The sequence below is a fragment of the Triticum aestivum genome, chromosome 5B (genome assembly GCF_018294505.1).
Source record: "Triticum aestivum cultivar Chinese Spring chromosome 5B, IWGSC CS RefSeq v2.1, whole genome shotgun sequence".
Classification (NCBI taxonomy): Eukaryota; Viridiplantae; Streptophyta; class Magnoliopsida; order Poales; family Poaceae; genus Triticum; species Triticum aestivum.
The window spans coordinates 628,570,639-628,588,621 of record NC_057807.1 but is presented as its reverse complement, the minus strand read 5'-3'; positions in this window follow the sequence as shown (position 1 = coordinate 628,588,621).

The following is a 17,983-nucleotide window of genomic DNA, read 5'->3' as shown; positions in this document are numbered from 1 at the left end:
TGGGCCTTGCACTCTTGAATCTCCTGGGACAGGTGGGCATTCTTGTCAGTAAGATCCTGCATAACAAATGATCCTTAAATCAGTTAGTTTAACTATTTTAAGTCTCGGGGGCTACTGGCATATATAACTATTACAATTCCTTACCCGTATGTCCTTTACATACTGCTCCGTTGCTCTGGTTAAACCATCTTGAGCAGCACGAAGGTGCGCGTCTCCCGCATTAAAGGCATTTGACGCCTCGAGGGAGAAACACGCGTCACGAAGAACTGTCCGACGGCGCCTATGATTCATGGCGCTCTCCACCTCAGACCTGGTGGCGGACAATCTGTCGGCATCCTCCGCTGGGGGAGCATCTGGCTCGCGCCTTGTGCTAGCCTCCCCCTTCGGACCAGGCGTTGGAGCCTGGCGGGTGGAGGCTTGATAGGCACCCTCTCCGGACTCAGTCCGGCGAGCGCTTTTTCTCCTGAAAGAATCGCGGGTATTAATATGCCTCCCAGGAGTCTTTCCCTTCACGGATAATGGTGCACTGTACCTTTGCGGCGACGTTTCGATTCGCGCCGCACTTCTCTTCCGCCCGCTAGGCCGCACTAACCTCGTTTGGTCGGTCGCCGCGGGCTCGGCTTCCTGCCGTAAAGGCGCCTCCTGTCAAACACCATTGGTGCACGGTGGTCAGAACTAAGCATTAAAGAAGTAACGGCGCCAGGACTTCGGTCGTACTCACCGGGGAAGCCGGACACAAACCGGGGTAGTCGGCCATACTGGTGACTAAAGCATTATCTATGCTGAGCTGGTGGTACACCCCGGCGATCAGTTCCACCACTAAGTCCGGATCCTCTTCAGAGGCCGGATCAAGGGACCTTTCTGGGTCTTCGGGTTGTGGGGCTGGGCTTTTTCTGCCCTCCACATCCCGACGCAGGTCCTGTGTCAAAATCATACAATAAGACAATTGCCTTTAAAGGCACGGATTAGATATGCATGTGATCGCTTACCCAGCTCCGAGGGTTGTTCATGGAAAATCCGTTCAGAGGATTCGTGCGGAGGAAGTCCTCCTTCTCTCCCTTGTACAAGCCGGACAGGATCTTCACCAGATCGTCGGCCGAGCCAGGTCCCTTGCGGCCATGACGGGTGGCGTCATCGTCTCCGTTGAAGTCCCACATGGGGTAGCCCCTATATTGGAGCGGATGCACCCCATGCATAATGCATGTGGCCATGACTCCGATCATGGTTAATCCGGAATGGGCTAGCAGCCGTATCTGGCCCATCAAGTAATGGACACTCCTATCATCTTCTCGTTGAGGGCTCTGTGGGCGCCAACTTAGGCGTTTCTTCAGAGGAGCGTTGCTGAACTTCGGAAGGCCGATCCGGATTGGATCCGACAGCGGAGCGTCCTCCATATAAAACCACTCCGAAGGACAGTCTTCGGAAGCCTTCTTCGGGGTCCCGGACAGGTATCCGGTCCCGGCGATGCGCCATATTTCGGCTCCGCCCACTTGATATATCGACCCCTCGTGAGAGCGGGGTACGAGGCAAAACAGCCTCTTCCATAGCGCAAAATGGGGCTCAATGCCCAAGAACAGCTCACACAGAGCTATGAAGCCCGCGATGTGCAAAATGGAGGCAGGTGTAAGGTGATGAAGCTGGAGTCCGTAGAACTCCAGGGCCCCCGGAGAAACGGATGTATAGGAAATCTGAGTCCCCTTATTAAGTAGGAGACGAAGCACACCCGCTCTCCTTTGGAGGGATTGGGGGCGCTCTCCGCCTGCTTCCCACCTTTGTAGGTGGCCAGTCCGGCTCGAACTGGAACCATGAAGGCCGGGGGAAGATATCCCTCTGCTTGGAGCGTCACTAACTCGCTGTGCGGGACTGAGCATCTCCTCCAATCTCCTGGCTTAGGGCTGGGAGCGCGAGAAGAGGAGCCGCGTCGACTGTCCATGTTGGAATGGGTTTGGTGTCAGATGCGCCTTGATGAGTACTTGCGGAAGGAGGATGGTGTGATTTGGATCTGGATCCTCGCCTCTCTTATAGGCAGCTTATTTGCGTAGCTAGGGGGTAAAACATAAAAATACCCTGGCTTTTCGCATTCGTGCGACGCGTGGAAGAAGACCATTATTGGACGTGGAAGCCAAGGAGCGCAACATTTATGAAGCAACCGGACACTATCCGGCAAACACATGGAGCATGAAGAAGAACTCGCCTTGCAAACACCGAAGACAACATACGCGCCGGATTCGTCGTTATTGAAGCCTGATTCGGGGGCTACTGAGGGAGTCCCGGACTAGGGGGTGTCCGGATAGCCGAACTATCATCATCGGCCGGACTCCAAGACTATGAAGATACAAGATTGAAGACTTCGTCCCGTGTCCGGATGGGACTTTCCTTGGCGTGGAAGGCAAGCTTGGCGATACGGATATGTAGATCTCCTTCCATTGTAACCGACTCTGTGTAACCCTAGCCCTCTCCGATGTCTATATAAACCGGATGGCTTTAGTCCATAGGACGAACAACAATCATACCATAGGCTAGCTTCTAGGGTTTAGCCTCGTTGGCCTCGTGGTAGATCTACTCTTGTAACCCACATCATCAATATTAATCAAGCAGGACGTAGGGTTTTACCTCCATCAAGAGGGCCCGAACCTGGGTAAAAACATCGTGTCCCTCGTCTCCTGTTACCATCCGCCTAGACGCACAGATCGGGACCCCCTACCCGAGATCCGCCGGTTTTGACACCGACAACGGTAAAGATGAAGCATGTCATATGTGTGTCCCTGATCTTTGTGTCCTCAAGAGTGCTGTGTTAGGTTATAAAGATTATAACTTGGGGGCAATAGTTGCATGTAAGTGGCATAAAAATAGTAGAGCTGGAGATTTATTTGGAGGAATTTATGCGACCCGTGTGGCAAATTATCTTGGTATAGCCCCACGTGAGGTTGATGTAATGTTGCCTCCTGCTTATTTAGATTATGACGCTATGGTCAAACATTGTTTTCTTAAGATGAATGAACAATTCCTTCAGTATCGACTAACCTTTGACAGACATACTTCTGTCCATGTTACTCTTCCTGCTCCTTCCCTTTTTGAATACCAGGCAAAAGGAAGATGTGTTGTTACCAGGGAGGAAGCAGCTGAACACGAGGGGAGAGCGGAGGTGGATCGCCAGCATGCCGCAGCTTAGGATGCATTTGCTGCTGCATCTCAGTACGACCCCACTTACAACTACGGATATCAGCCAGGCTACCCATGGCATTAGAACAACTTAGGCCAAAAGCCTAAGCTTGGGGGAGTATGTATTTCTCACCGACTTTACTTTCATGTTCACACACTATCCTAGTCGTCGGTGCTCATACTCTTTCATTGTATTATCCATGCTAGTCTAATTTTATTTTTCTAGTTTTCTCCTTGTGTGTTTGATAAACCTTAAGAAAAAACAAAAAAATTAGTTAGTTTAATCTGCATGCTTGTAGTAGAAATTAAAATGAAAACCCACAAAAGTATTTCTCATTTTTCTTTTACTTGTAGGGAGCTTTCCTGTGTGAATAGTTTTATTTTCTTTTCTTTTCTTTGGGGGGTTGAGAGTAGAAGACCATATTGAAAATGTTTAGTGGCTCTCATATGCATGTTTGATTACTTAACTTGGAGCCCATGTTACTTTGTCTTCTCTCTTGAATTGAATGCTTGCAGATTCCAGCTTAGTCCAATGCACGTGCACTCTTATTATTATACACATCGTTTGGTCGTGCGAGTGAAAGGCCATAATGACGATATATGATGGACTGATTGAGATGAGAGAAGCTGGTATGAACTCGACCTGTCTTGTTTTTGTAAATATGATGAGTTCATTGTTCCTGATTCAGCTTATTATGAAGTAAACAAATTTGCAATGACATTTAGAGATTATAGTTGCTTGTGCCATGCTTGATTAGCTATGAGTTATAATGGTTTACCTTGCGTGCCAACATGCTATTAGAATGATTATGATGTACTATGATGGGATGGTATCCTCCTTTAAATGGATTGAGTGTCTCGACTTGGCACATGTTCACGCATGTAGTTGAAACAAAATCAACATAGCCTTCATGATATTTATGTTCATGGTGGATTATATCCTACTCATGCTTGTATTCGGTGTGAATTAGTTTGAATGCATGTTTATGACTGTTGTCACTCTCTCAGTTGGTCGCTTCCCAGTCATTTGCTAGCCTTTGCCTGTACTAAGAGGGAATACCGCTTGTGCATCCAAACTCCTTAAACCCCAAAGTTATTCCATATGAGTCCACCATACCTTCCTATATGCGGTATTTACCTTCCGTTCCAAGTAAATTTGCATGTGCCAAACTCCAAACCTTCAAATGAATTTCTGTTTTGCATACTCGAGCAGCTCATGTTTCCACTAGGGCTGCCCATATCTTCCATGCTAGGTGAATTATTCTCAAGAGGAGTGGACTCCGCTCCTCATTCACGAGAAAGGGCCGGTAACCGGGATGCCCAGTCCCATGATCCAAAGAGATCAAAGCAAATCAAAATAATTAAACAAAACTCCCCCAGGATTGTTGTTAGTTGGTGGCACTCGTTGTTTCGAGCAAGCCATGGATTGATGCTTGTTGGTGGTTGGGGAGTATAAACTTTTACCATTCTGCGTGGGAACTGCCTATAATGCATGTAGTATGGAAGATACAGCTATCTCATAGTTGTTGCGTTGACAGTGAAAGTATGCTGCTCAAAATGTTATTCAATCTCTATTTCAATATCGAGCTCTGGCACCTCTACAAATCCATGCTTCCCTCTGCGAAGGGCCTATCTATTTACTTTTATGTTGAGTCATCACCTTCTTATTAGAAAGCACCCGCTAGAGAGCACAGTGTCATTTGCATTTATTATTATTGGTTTATATTGGGTATGACTTGACTAGATCTCTTTTACCATGAATTACAATGTTTAGTCAGTCCTTGATCTTTAAAGGTGCTCTGCATTTATGTTTTGCAGTCTCAGAAAGGGCTAGCGAGATACCATTTTGTTATATCATGTTATGATTGTTTTGAGGAAGTGTTTTCATCCGAGTTTTATTATTATCGCTCGCTAGCTGATTATGCCATTGATATGAGTAATTGTGAGACCGAGGTGTTATTGTGAGTATAGTTAGTTCATAATAAATGTTGAAACTTGAATGCTGGCTTTATATGTTTACAACAACAAAAGCAAATAGAGTTTGTAGAAGTTTTTCTTTATCACTTTCAGTTTATGAACTGAATTGCTTGAGGACAAGCAAAGGTTTAAGCTTGAGGGAGTTGATACGTCTCCAACGTATCTACTTTTCCAAAAACTTTTGCCCTTGTTTTGGACACTAGCTTGCATGATTTGAATGAAACTAACCCGGACTGACGCTGTTTTCAGCAGAATTACCATTATGTTGTTTCATGTGTAGAAAACAAAAGTTCTCGGAATGACCTAAAAATCCTCGAAGACAAGTTTCAGAAAATATAAAAAATACTGGCAAAAGATGAAGACTAGGGGGCCCACACCCTGTCCACGAGGGTGGGGGCGCCCACACCCTCTAGGCGCGCCCCCCTGTCTCGTGGGCCCCCTGCAGCTCCACCGACATCAACTCCAACTCCATATATTCTGTCTCACGGAGAAAAAAAATCAAAGAGAAAGTTTCATCGCGTTTTATGATACGGAGCCGCCGCCAACCCTAATCTCTCTCAGGAGGGCTGATCTGGAGTCCGTTCGGGGCTCCAGAGAGGGGGATTCGTCGCCATCGTCATCATCAACCATCCTCCATCACTAATTTCATGATTCTCACCGCTGTGCGTGAGTAATTCCATCTTAGGCTTGCTGGACGGTGATGGATTGAATGAGATTTATCATGTAATCAAGTTAGTTTTGTTAGGGTTTGATCCCTAGTATCCACTATGTTCTGAGATTGATGTTGCTATGACTTTGCTATGCTTAATGCTTGTCACTAGGGCCCGAGTGCCATGATTTTAGATCTGAACCTATTATGTTTTCATGAATATATGTGTGTTCTTGATCCTATCTTGCAAGTCTATAGTCACCTATTATGTGTTACGATCTGACAACCCCGAAGTGACAATAATTGGGATACTTCTCGGTGATGACCGTAGTTTGAGGAGTTCATGTATTCACTATGTGTTAATGCTTTGGTCCGGTTCTTTATTAAAAGGAGGCCTTAATATCCCTTAGTTTCCGCTAGGACCCCGCTGCCACGGGAGGGTAGGACAAAAGATGTCATGCAAGTTCTTTTCCATAAGCACGTATGACTATATTCGGAATACATGCCTACATTACATTGATGAATTGGAGCTAGTTCTGTGTCACCCTATGTTATAGCTATTACATGAGGATTCGCATCCGACATAATTATCCATCACTGATCCATTGCCTATGAGCTGTTCATGTATTGTGCTTTGCTTATTTACTTTTTCGTTGCTATTGTTACAATCACTACAAAACCCAAAAGTATTACTTTTGCTATCTTTACCTTTACCACTGTTACCATTACTACCATACTACTTTGCTACTAAATACTTTGCTGCAGGTACTAAGTTATCCAGGTGTGGTTGAATTGACAACTCAAGTGCTAATACTCAAGAATATTCTTTGGCTCCCCTTGTGTCAAATCAATAAATTTGAGTTGAATACTCTACCCTCGAAAGCTGTTGCGATCCCCTACACTTGTGTGTTATCAGAGTACTAGTAGTATTTTGTGTCAATCTTTGACCATCTATTTAACTAATAAAATGTTAATGCATTTTACCAAAAATCATATCATTGGATTAGTATTTGAACATAGTTTTTAATGGTATAGTTTTTTATGACATGCATTGACACTTTGTTAGTTAAATTTACGGTCAAAATTTTACACTAAGTACGAAGGGGACCATTAAACTAGGATGGAGGTTTATATACAGGTCAATAAAAAATCATCAACCAAGGTAGTAGTAAATGATGAGTGCCCGAAGATTTTTTTCTGAAAGTACTCAGTAATGGGCTCGTTTTCCTCAAGAAAATTGTGTTTACGAACGTATTAATTGGAATGCATGCGTGAGGAACAAATGACCAGAACTTTTACATGCATTGGTGAGTTTTCTCTTAATTCTTGCAAGAAAGTTTTTTTAATGAAGCTTGAAATATGAACATGTTAATGGGAGGGAGTAAAAGCCTCATGCATGCATGTATGCAACATGTAACACTCACACGTGGACATGCACACACGCAACACTCACGCATCCATGCGGCACACATCACACGATGCAACACACAATCTCACGCTCAGGTGCTCAACCTACTCCCTCTGTCCGTGAACGAGTGTACATATAGAGATTTGCACATTGACCAAGAGGAACCGAAATTTCATGGCATAATTAAGGCCCAAAAGTAGCAGACTTATGTGTGCATGCGACCATTGCGATAAGAAGATAAAATGAAACTTGTTGCATGTTGTAATTAAGAATAGACATGTAGCCTTTAGCTAGAGAACAAGTTAGTGCATTAGTCAATCAATATCGATTAGATTAACGGCTAAATACATTGGAAGTGTAGATGTACACTCTTTGTTAGAAGACCGAGGGAGTACACATGCATGCACTCACATACACAACCAGGGTGGTTCGCGCGCAAGGGTTGGACTCCTGTCGCGCCTGCGAAAAATTTAATTTAACTGATTTCTTTGCTCTGCCAACTGACAGGTAGGACCTAGAAACCAGGTGTCAAATTAACCAGTCAACATAGTGCCACGTCGACTATGTGGTCGGTCAGTAGGGTGCAATACGGTGCTCTACGATGAGCCAGTGATCGTATAATCACCGCAAAACTATATAGTGACCGTAATGAGCGTATTATTACATACATTGACCGCCAGTGTATTTTTCTCATTTCAAATTAAGCCATATTAACCGGAAAGGGCACATTATGGACCAGTACAGCTTTGATGTGTCCCGTCAACTTGCTGAACGAGGAGAAGCTTTCTTACTACACACTCTTGCTCGCCCACGCACGGTGGCTCACAGGACGAGGAGAAGCTTGCTTACTACGTATGCCTACGCCCTCTCCCTCACCCATGCATGCGGTGGCTCGCAGGACGAGGAGAGGGTTTTGACTACAGCACCCTCTCCCTCGCCCTCTCCCCCACCCTCGCCCTTGCGGTGGACATGCAGTAGTTTGGTGTCAGATTGCCAGAAGCATATTGTATTGTAGTATCATCATTGTTGGATCTTCCGAAGAGGCAAAGAGCTAAGTGCAAGGTGCACATGAGTACAAACTGTTGAACCTCCCGAAGAGGCAAACAGCCAAGCGCAAAGTTTTATAGGAGTTGCCGTCCTAGTAGGAGTACTACAACTATAGCGAACGATGCTTCTATATGATGCCACCACGTCACCTATATCCAAAGCTATGCCACCTTTTTTCCTCAAAGAGCGTGTTGGAGCCCTTGCAACAACCACACAAGTTGCACATACACATAACACATTTATTAGTAATAAATTCTAAAGGAAAAATGCCAGTATGCCACACAAGTTCATCTCCACTTAATGTGATAAATTTGTACACGAGTAGTCTACATATATTCATAGCGCTACCGTTCACAATTTACTATACACCACTTACACGTAATAGATGGGCTCCATGTCCTCCTCCAGGTTCTAGTCCCATGTGTTCTTCATGGATGGTACGATCCATAGCGGTGGGCAACGAGAATCATTGTCGCAGCTTTCTTGTCCGGTTCCACACGATGGAGACTCATCCAAGCTGAAGTGGCATAAATCAGGGATAGTGTGTCCCAGCATGTCGTTCATCGGGCGGTGTGCACTAAAGACACAACCATGCTTCATGAACGACAGGCCTTCGATGTCGTGCACGGAAGGTGGCATCCGCTTCACAATGGGGTAGCTGTCCCCAAAGAAAAGCGAGTACTCTCCAAGAGTGTTCCTCGGCAACCATGTAGCACCAAGGGGGTCGGACTCGGTACCGTTCATCTGGTACACGCGGCATCTCAGATCTAGACACATGGTGACGTACATAGTCAAGGTCCATGCATAATAATGTTGTGCTCAAATATGGCGGTCAGTAATACTGTGCAGCAAATAGTACTACTCCGGTATAGAGGAAGTAAAATAACCGGCTTATTATATATAGCCACTCTTGGCTAGATGGATGAGATCATAAGACATGGAAAAACAAAAATGGTGGGAGCTAGTGAGTTCAAGTCTTCAAGGGCCTAGCTAGCTATATGCGTCCTCCATGGTAAACAGTACTCCTACTAGTACTAGTAAGTAGTACAACAGTGAAAGAGAAGGCGAGAGGGTTAAAAATATAATACTAAATTGTACTACTAGTACAATAAACATGTCCCAGTCAAGAAAAGAAAATAACTAACAACTACTACTCTACTACTCTAACACACAACAATGAGAAAATGGAATACTTGGGTAGATGGTGACGGTCCGATCATGGTAGATGTGTGACCATGTTGCACATCAGTGGTACCATGGGTAACGACTGCTAAGATAGTTGATCCCAATATGCCAAAGTCAGCTACAAGGTTCCAGGTTAGGTCGAATCGCGGATGCAAATGCACATACAGGGTCAGCGATCTTATTTTGATCGGGGATGATTGGTCCCTGCAAAATAATGGAGTACCGTTAGGGATGCAAATGATGGTTTGTGCATTCCATTTGTAACCTCCCGTACCATAGGATGACAACCAGATGAAACAAGTCCCCTAGCTTGTCACCCGAAGATATGTCCTACATGGCGCACGACATCTTCGAACGTGTAGGGGTACAAATCTTCCACGACCAACATGTGCCATCCTCTGCCGTTACTGCCTCTTATATTGATGGCAATCCTTATGTCGAACACCGCGATGAGATAGTAATCATCGTAGCCGCGTCGCTTTGTCGGCGAGTCCGCAATTGCTATATTCTTCAATCTCGTGTAGGCATCATCATACGTATTCAAGACCAGCCAGTCCGGAAGGGCGGCACTACTGGTGGAGAAGGGGTCTACGGGAACGGCTGCACTACAGTGGATGTTGTGCAATATGATGGTGGTATCCAGCCGGAGGTATGCAAGCCAATCTTCGTTGGCACCAACCCAGACCTATATATAAGACGGTGGGCAGAGGAGAAATTGCGGGATGGAATAACTAAGTACTACATGATCAAACTCCATGACTGACTTGCTCATCGGACAAAATATGACTACCTCTCAATGTCGGCAACTCTAGCGAGTCAACGTGCAACCATGGCCAGGGAGCGGTGGACTGTTTGAAGGATTGTCCCATAGAATAACCTTCTCCTCGAGGATGCATGGAAGATCAACAAGCATTGCCATTTCCCAAGCATGTTTTAGCACCGTCTTAAAAAAGTTAGTGCAGGAAGCACTGATTCTTGCGGCGGTGAGGACGTCGAAGCGGTGTGCGATTTCTCCCAGAGGATCATCGTCCAAGGTCTCCCAGCCCCGACGAGGAGGAGAACTGCCTGGTGAATCCATGGGAGCAGCGACGAACTAGCTTGGTCTCCTCGGGGGGAGGGGAACTGGCAAGGAGGAGATAAGAGCGTAACCGCACGGCCTCGTCCCTTCACTAAGGAAATTATACGGGCATGCATAGTGGTAGTGCCTCATGCCCCACGATGGTGAGGCCATTATTTACTATGTACTCGTACTGTAGTGGAAGTAGTACTACTTTCTCAACTAGTTGTGCGATGTACTGTACTTCTATAGTGCACCAGTTTTGAACTCTTGAATCTCAAGGCCAAGGAGCTACAGTTGCAAGTGGAGGGTACTACTGTTCTCTAGAACCATCATTGTACTAACAATGAAGGGAAAGTACACCTGCGTAGTGGGTACTCTCCGTGCTCTATTCAAGCGTGTAGCTGGCCTACTCAGCCGCTCCTCTCATGCACACACTAGCAGCCTGTTTATCAGCGACGGTTACTGTAGGGGCAGAACATTTGAGTTCTTTGGTACAAAGAGACTAGGCTTTTCACTTCCATTTGTGGAGGTGTAATGGATCTTGTCGTGGAGTTGTCACAGCAGATGTCCTAGTGTGAGGACTTAGTCGTGAGGCCAACACATCTATGTGGTAGCTTGAAGGGGTTGGTCAGAATCGAGAGACGCGAGACAGATCAACATACAAGACAAGGACTTAGATAGCTTCGGGCCCCGAGAAACATCATCCGGTAATAGCCCTACATGTTGTTTGTGGCTAGGTCTCATTATGCTCATGAGGAATTCGCCACATAAGCTGGCTCCCCTTTAGTTGTGTCTAGCCTTCGAGATTATTTCTTGTCCCTCTTGGGGTGCCCTGCCCCTCCTTGTATATGTTGAAGGGGAGGGTTACATGACTAGTCCCAGTAGGATTAGGATTACTCTATTACAAGTGGAGTCCTAGTCTTGCTTCCTTTGTAGGAGAATATTCCTTATGCCTTTCCACTTAAATCGGCCCACCTTCATATGAACCGGCCTACTGGGCCTTGGGCCTTGTCGTTCGTCTGACCCGTCTGCCGGGTCTCCAGTGAGTCGTAATGCTCAGGCGGGTTACCCGTCAGCCGCCAGGTACGGGCGAGTCACTAGTGAGTCGTCAAGCTCCAGCCGGCTCATACATCCGGCGGGTTACACCACGGGGTATATCCCCGACATTAGCCCCCAATTTAGTTTGGATTTTATCCATGTTAAACTGATCCTACAAAATAACTCAAGAACAAATTTGACAAGTTGTGCTCCGGGTTAAATTCTTGCAAATCGGCACCTGATCATCCTTAAATCCCTGTCATTTCCTTCTTCTAGAAAATATGGGCCAATAGGCCGGTTTCATACTCAATTTGCTGACGTTGGTTTTTCACACAGAAATATTGTGAAGAAATATCCACTTGAGTCAGCTTCCAAAGCGTCGGCTTAAAAAATATTGGCCTTGAAATACTCATCTAATATTCAGCCGGCTTGAAGATGTAGAACTTGCTGGTTTATCATTGCCAAAACTGCTAGTTTGTTAATATTGATGGCACCGAGTCATAATTGTTGCCGACGCTGGGTCATAATTATTGGTGACGCTGGGTCATGATTGTTGCTGATGCCGGGTCATGATTGTTGGTGATGTTGGGTCATGATTGTTGGTGACGCCGGGTCATGATTGTTGCTCACGCCGGGTCATGATTGTTAGTTTTCTCAAAACTTAGAATTTGAAGATATTTCTCCCGTATATTCATATTACCTGTAGCCCCCAAGTCTTGAGAAGAACAAAGTGATGACTTTAAGACTTGCTTCAATATAAATACGTCCACTTTGAAGAAATCCATGTTGCTCATCTCGGTCACTAGTAAAAACCGAATACTCCATATATGTAGCCCCCAAGTGTCGGGTTGTCATACTTGCAACAACCTGGGACTTGTAATTACCTGATGCTCAAAAAACTTCAACCAGTGTAGCCCCCAAGGGCCGGGTCATTATACAATAATGAGCAGGGACTTTGTATGTATGATCATGTCAATTCAAGCAGCAACATGTAGCCCCCAAGGGCCGGCTCAGTAAGATAATATTGAGCTAGGACTTTATATATACTTCTTTGAAAAGACCATCATATGATGTAACCCCCATCATGGGGCTTGAACCCATGTCCACAAGGTTAAGAGCTTTGTGCTTTGTCAACCGAGCAGCAGACCCTTCAATATAATGGATTAAGACTTGTCTACCTTGAATTGTTGACAGGAGCAATTGGTAGCCCCCAAGGGCGGGCTCATTATGATGTGATGAGTCGGGTCTTCAATAAGGCTAGTAAAAATGACTTTGCATTAGCCCCCAAGTGTCACGGTGCATACTTGCAGCGACATGAGACTTGCATATTTGACATAATCTCAACTTGAATAATGTAGCCCCCAAGTGCCGGGTCGTAAGCCTGCAACGACTCGGGACTATTCCTTCCATTGTAGAATAAATCATATCCATTGATAAGATAATAGCCATTGCGCTAAAGCGACTTTGAAAACCTCAATCATAACATTGGTTATTGATAACCATGATAAAAATCCATCCATGTTTGGCTATTAAAGATTTGAATAATATAACCTGGTTTGAAAACCAGTTCCTGCAATATAAACCAGTATATCCTTGCATATATGATGCATGCTATGATGATGCAATGTATGATGATGCAATATATGTGTATGATAACAGAATACTTCAATGAAACTACCCTGAGCCACTGGATTGTTCATGCATTTCGTGAGCCTGACTCACAGTGTGCCCAATCGACATTTAAACTGACAAAGTCTGGTCTTGCTCAAAGACTTATGAGGAGTACGCGGGGCCAGAGTAACAACATACATCACGGGCCAATTTATCCAATTTTCAAGGAAGGCAGCTTATGAAGCCTGAATCTATCCTGACTATCTGTAAACCGTCCTCTCGCATGACAAGCCGCCATTTGAACCTTAAGAAGCTCAGATCTTGGTCGAATCCGCCATAAAGATTGATTGATAAGAGTTCGATGGGTCAATCGGGATTACCCGATGGAGTTGAAGCAGTTGGCTACAGGTAGGATGACCCGAAAAGGTTGTGTCCTCTTTGGTCGAATACGCCTATGTTTGGACAGAACCTGGTCAAGAGGGTAGTAACGCTATGTTCTCTTTGGTCGAATACGCATATGTTTGAACATGAAGCCCCCAAGTGACACGCCGACGAGTGTGGCGTTGAGCCGATCAATAGGGTACCAACAACTATGTTCTCTTTGGTGAATACACCTATGTTTGAGCAGGAAGCCCCCAAGTGACCATATAAATTTTGGCATCACGCTGATCAAGAGGGTACCGACAACTATGTTCTCTTTGGTGAATACACCTATGTTTAAATAGGAAGCCCCCAAGTGACCATAATGTGATGAGCCGGTAAGGATAGATACCCATGTTTGAACCACGCATCATGGCAGCAGGTCCTCTTTGGCAACCTTTAACTTTTTGCAAGAGATAAATTCTTCTTGAGTCGGGATTTTAAACCGGATATTGAGCTTCAAAGCTTTGTGAAAGACAGATTTACCTTGAACCCGATTGTAAACCGGATATTGAGATCTTGAACGCCTTGTGGGAGACAGATTTCCCTTGAACCGGATTGTAAAGCGGATATTGAGAGCTTCAATGCCTTGTGGGAGACAGATTTCCCTTTACCCGGATTTTTAAACCGGAAGCATCATTGTGAGCCAGAATTTTGCTGACGTCCTTGAAATTTTTATCAATATAAAAGCGGCCTCCGGGATCGGGTTATTTTTTTTCCTCCGATGACCCGGGCTTCTTGAATTAGTGGGAACTGGCAAGGTTTGCTGAGTCCTGTCATTGTAGCCCGTGAGTCTCAAGACGACTCAAGGAGTTGGCTTGAGATTCTCCATATTAATTTGACCATAGCATAAGGTGTATATCATTGGTGTTGATAGCGCGATGTGAATCCACAGAAGGTTGAGGTGACTGCGGTGGGTTATAAATGATCCTGTATGATGCATGTCAGCAACTCAGCCAATGGTTCCTTCCAACTAGCTCTTTGAAGTTTAACCAAACTGTAGTGGTGGCGACTTGTGTGCCTGCCCATTGAGCCATCCAGTGCAGACGGCGGCTAATAATATATGATAATTTGCCTCCAATTTGTTGAAAGAAAAACCGGGTCACACAAGCAATGACTTGCTCATACTCAATAAATATCTCATGCAGACAGACGCGGCCCGGTGTATTGATGTAGACTAGACTGCGAGGGACGGACGTTAAAGACAACCGTAGAGTCAGAGGCGGTACAGACAAATGAGTCAGCCACGGCATTGTAAGCCGGCACGGGCGGGAGAGTCGGCCGCGGAGGCGGACAGGTGAGTTATCTGTGGTGTTGTGAACCCGCGCAGATAGGAGAGCCGGCGCGATGTTTTTGTTGTAGACTGAGCCACAGAGGTGGCGGCTTGCACGCACATTTATTGAACAATGCAGGTATACTTGGATGCTGGCGCATGATAATATTGACACGAGCTTTACATCCGTAGCATAACTATTGTTGTGGCAGTGGATAATGACCCTGCATAAAAAACATCGTGGGCCAGAGTAATTGCTCTTAAAATGAATATATATTTAAAAGGGGATAAGGCGGATAACACCTCGGATGGCAAGCCGAAAATATCCATTGCAGAGTTGATGACCATTACGGTGAAAATGAAAACCATCATGGGCAAGTCGGCCGCGGATACAGACAGGTGAGTCGGCCGCGGAGGCGGACGAGCAAGTTGTCCTCCTCATTGTAAGCCGGCGCAGACACATTAACCGACTGCGAGAGCGGACGGGCGAGTCGTCCATGGCGTTGTAAGCTGGTGCGATCGCGAGAGACGACCACAGTGTTGGAAACGACCCGGACCCGGGCGAGACAAACATGGACGCGGACAATGAGCCAGTCACGCGTGCAGATGTAGCGGGGGCGGCGACTTGCACAAATAATGCTGGCGCACACCTTTTATGCGACACCTTTGTAAGGAATAATGGTCCTGCGAAAAAATATCATAGATTAGAGTAATTGTTCTCAAACAATTTAATATGTGCTGATAATATAAAGAAAAGATAGCACCTGGTGGTTTGTGCCCGGATGAACATGACACTAGTATTGGATAAGGTTGGACATAGTCAGATGAAAAAGATAGCCCCACTGAGGCACGTCTAATTTTGGCTGATCTTGATTCGGGCAGAATCTTTAATATAACTGGCACTAGCACCAGGTTTCACGTGGAATGGCATATCCATCAATTCTCGCTTTCCGTGTCACACGGTGTCAGTACTAATTTTACTTTGGCTTTATTTTCCCTGTGGCTAGCCTTGTGGCCCCTTTTTTTTAAACGCCTTCGTCCAGCAGTACTTGCCTTAAATTGATTGCAGCTTCACGTAATCACGTGACCAAGTACTAGTAGTGCTTGATGTTTCCTTGGATTTGACTAGTCTCCACCACAGGAAAAAGTAACAGCAGCACCGATTCCTTCAGCTCTTGAAGCCGCAGGTGGATGGGGAGACGTGGCCAAGTTGCTGGTAGTGGCATACAGCGGCTGGTTCGCATAGACGATCCAGCGGAGAAAAGCACGAGAACAACTGTCGGTCTCGGCTAAAAAAGGCAGCAACCTGGGCGACTTGTATGCGTAGGTACAACAGATCAATTTCCTCTCAGTCTTGGGTAGTGACGTCCTTGATGAATCACTCGTGCGGCAGACCTCGTCTCCGACTCGGCGAAAACGCGCGGACACGGCGGCGCAACAACAGCAAACCTAATATCTTTGTCTTCAGATCTCGTACCTGCTAACTTCAAAGTTAACCATAATTTTGACAAATCTGCCAACTCTGCTTATGGTTATCTGGTGGCTCACACGATCGTTCCATGTTGGCTCTTTTTTCATCCGATCAATCGCAAGATTCTCGATCCCTGAAGATATCCCTTCAAGAAGTCATGACCCCCATGCGCAGGCCCCATAGTGGGCGACAACTGTCATGGAGTTGTCATGATAGATGTTCTAGTGTGAGGACATAGTCGTGAGCCAATGCATCTATGCGGCAGCTTGAAGGGGTTGGTTGGAATCGAGAGACGCGAGACGGATCAACATACAAGACAAGCATTTAGACAGCTTCGGGCCCCGGGAAACATCATCTGGTAATAGCCCTACACGTTGTTTGTGGCTAGGTCTCATTATGCTCATGAGGGAGTCGCTGCATAAGCTGGCTCCCCTTTAGTTGTGTATAGCCTTCGAGATTATTTCTTGTCCCTCTTGGGGTGCCCTTCCCCTCCTTATATATGTTGAAGGGGTGGGTTACATGACTAGTCCTAGTAGGATTACGATTACTCTATTACAAGTGGAGTCCTAGTCTTGCTTCCTTTGTATGAGAATATTCATTATGCCTTTCCACTTAAACCGGCCCACCTTCATATGAACCGGCCTACTGGGCCTTGGGCCTTGTCGTCCGTCTGACCCATCTGTCAGTTCGCCACTGAGTCGTAATGCTCAGGCGGGTTACCCGTAAGCCGCCAGGTCCGGGCGGGTCGCTAGTGAGTCGCCAAGCTCCAGCTGGGTCATACATCCGGCGGGTTACACCGCGGGGTATATCCCCGACAGATCTCGTCGAACTTTGTTAGTAGTTCCTTCTTTATGAATGAGATGAGGCAAAGCTTCTACCTACGTTCCAAAACAAAAAAAATCACATCAAGAGGAATTTCTTTTATAGAGCCGATAATGGAGTGAAGTCCATGCATGCAATACAATAAGCTACAGAGTAGTAGAGTACTAACACTTTACGTACAGAGCCATATTGCACAGTTCCCAATGCTGCGTCAGGCTTAATTGGGAGGCGCTAGTTTAAATATGCTAGCTGATGAGGAAGATGCAAGTGAGGTGCAGCTAGGGCGAGCACAGAGGCGAGAAACTTTGCATGGTGTGAATTGATATATAGGAGTACTACTCTAGTACGCGAGCCACAAGATGATGGGAGGAAAAACCCGTTCACATGGCTGGGCTATCCAGTGCACCCAGATTGTGGTGCGACACATCCATTCGACTTCAAAAGTCAAACTACTAGTGTACAATATTAGCTCGCAGCGAGATTACTTTAAAAAAAAGTCGTCGTGCGTTAGGCCGGGATCGAACACACAAAACGAGCTATACACTCCCGTGACCACTAGTAGTACTTGTTGGAGTACAACGCAACCTATAATCGCCTTTTGTCGCTAGTACACTGTTCCTTACAAGAAACCACTCATAATGCCAAGAAACTACTACCACTTACCAACCAGGCCTACCTAGAAACGACTTCTCTACAAACTGCTGTTATAGGCATGTTTCAACCCATATCGCCCTGATACGTCTCCAATGTATCCATAATTTTTGATTGTTCCATGTTGTTATATTATCATTCTTGGATGTTTTCTAATCATTTTATATCATTTTTGGTACTAACCAATTGACATAGTGCCAAGTGATGTT